The sequence below is a fragment of the Limulus polyphemus genome, unplaced genomic scaffold (assembly GCF_000517525.1).
Source record: "Limulus polyphemus unplaced genomic scaffold, Limulus_polyphemus-2.1.2 Scaffold1051, whole genome shotgun sequence".
Classification (NCBI taxonomy): domain Eukaryota; kingdom Metazoa; phylum Arthropoda; class Merostomata; order Xiphosura; family Limulidae; genus Limulus; species Limulus polyphemus.
Genome location: NW_013666661.1, coordinates 37,407 through 39,877, shown reverse-complemented (window position 1 = coordinate 39,877; position 2,471 = coordinate 37,407). Strand labels below are relative to the sequence as shown.

Sequence of the window (2,471 nt, the reverse complement as noted above, 5' to 3'; positions counted from 1 at the left end):
TTGTAACTGTTTTTTAACCAATGGTAAACAGTCTAAGATTATTATTGGAGGAGGTTTGTATGTATATTTGGTTCGATGTTGACCTAAAAGAAGGAATATACAAGCTTGTATTTTTGAATTATTTTATCTCATCCAATTTGGTATAAGAATCTAGCATTCCGAGGTGTAATGGAGTGGGAGATACGTTTTCTGACAAGTATTGAGGATAGGGCAACGTCGAAGAAAGGATTATTCAGCATCAACCTGGAGTTATTCTCTATTCTAGTCAACATTACATAGGTGAGTTGTAATTTGTATCTATTCATCAGTATCTAAGATACGTTAAATATACATACTGAATTCGATCATACTATCGCATGTATCACCAAACATTGAAAGTTTATATTTCGGTTTGTTTGTAATTAAGCACAAAGCTACACAATGGGCATCGAAGCCCGGATTCTAGCGTTGTAAGTCCGCAGACATACCGCTGTGCCACTGGGGGCTTACATTTCGAATACAGGAAAACATGATTCAACACGTTCTGTACGTTATGATGAACGATACTACCATCTTAACTCGGTCTCTTAGATAACATCAAGCCCCCCCCCCCAGTGGTGGGCAGATCACAGATAGCCCATTGTGTAGCTTTGCGCTTAACTTCAAACAAACAAAGATAACATCAAATAAGAAACATTTTCCATATCAGATTAGCTTCTTTTTTTTTCAAACATACTATATTCACGTCTATATCTGCATCAAAACATTTCCGGAATAACATATATGACAACTTATTTATTAAAATATTCAAATTTCGAATAATCCCGAGTAGATGCTTGTTCATTACTCCGTGCGTAACTGGCAAAGATAGCTTATAAGCACGTGATTAAAGTATACCCCTTCGCTCAGATGGCCTGGCTTTCTTAGCCTGTGACCATTCTCAACCCTAATCTTTCATGTTCAATCATTAAAATCCACCCACGAATGAATGACCTTCATGGAAAACGATAAACTGATTTGTAACCACTTTTCAATTATTCTCCAGAAAACATGATATTTGAACTTTGACCGTTATATTTTATACCACTGATTTCCAGTTGGTGGTACGTGCACCCCCTACTGATACGTGGAGGTCATAGAGAGGATTACGCGAGCTACTCCTAATAATAATGAAAAAAAAAAAGAAACACTATAAAATCAAACAAATGCAAATAAAATATAGCACTAATAAAAAAACTGAGTTGGTAACACTACTATACACTATTATTGTTCAGCTCAAAGCCACAGGTCAGGTTTGTTTGATTTGTTTTGAATTTCGCGCAAAGCTACACGAGGGCTATCTGCGCTATCTGTAATATAGCAATGAAAGACTAGAGAGAAGGCAGCTAGTCATCATCACCCACCGCCAACTCTTGGGCAACTCTTTTACCAACGAATAGTGGGATTGACCGTCACATTATTACGCCCCCACGGCTGAAAGGGCGAGCATGTTTGGTAGGACGGGGGATTCGAACCGGCGACCCTAAGATTGCGAATCGATCGCCCTAACCACATGGCCATGCCTGGCCTTACACTGGTCAGCCAGGGTGTGATACTTTTTGTTGTGGTTTTGTTTTTTGTAGTTACGAAAGGCGCTATTATATTATCCACTGTAATAAAATTAGATTCGTACTGAACTAAAATATAACAGATGAGTAAGTTATTTTTTTTTAGTTATAGTTATTATTACACTTAACTACATATAGTGTTAATTATTATTATTATAGTTATCCGACTGGTGACGACCTTAACAAGGCAATACGGTGGGTGCTATATGGAGTTAATAATAATAATAATAATAACTTATTCTTGAAAGGTAAAGAATTATTCTGTCTTTGGGACTATTTCTAAATCTCTTTAGTAAACATACTTACGGTTTAGCTACATAGCTATTTCCTGCATTTCTGACGCATTCTATTTACATACACAAGGATTTCAGTCAGACCGCTTGTCCTCCAACGGACCTAGATGTATGTCAGATAAATAACTAATTTTTGTTATTTTCTTTTCGTTACTATTACGTCATCGTTTTACATGTTTTTAAATTATAGTTATACTTATCATTAACTGATATGACTTGTGTTCGTTAATGAACATTTATCGTTATAGTTAATTGATAAAACACTGCCTCAAGGACAGTATAAGTCCTGTTAGGCCTATTTCTACAAGTGCAACAGGTATTGTGAGATTATCGGACGGACTGGAAAGGGTCAAAGGTTAAGCACTATATATATACTTTTAAGAGTAATAGGTCTTTCACCTTCAATACAACTTCCGTGGAAACGAAAAACCTTTACTAAGTCTGAAATGAAAACCAAATATTAGAGAAAAAAGCCGAGTTTATCTGAACAGTTCCATAGCAGTAAAGTCTTATTGATACTTAATACACTTCATTGTGGTAATATCACTCATAGATTTAATTTTTTAGTATCATTTAATATTTAAAAACACTT

The 2,471-nt window shown here is 35.6% G+C and overlaps 1 protein-coding gene across 1 annotated transcript in view; it reads left to right on the top strand.

The window, feature by feature from the left end:
* Window positions 1-204: 204 nt before the first annotated feature.
* Window positions 205-2,471, top strand: part of LOC106461878 (chitinase-3-like protein 1) — an 18,139-nt gene continuing 15,872 nt past the window's right edge. Inside the window, exon 1 of the mRNA XM_022388957.1 lies at window positions 205-279. The gene's annotated coding sequence lies outside the window, so the exon portion shown is untranslated. The remainder of the gene's footprint in view (window positions 280-2,471) is intronic.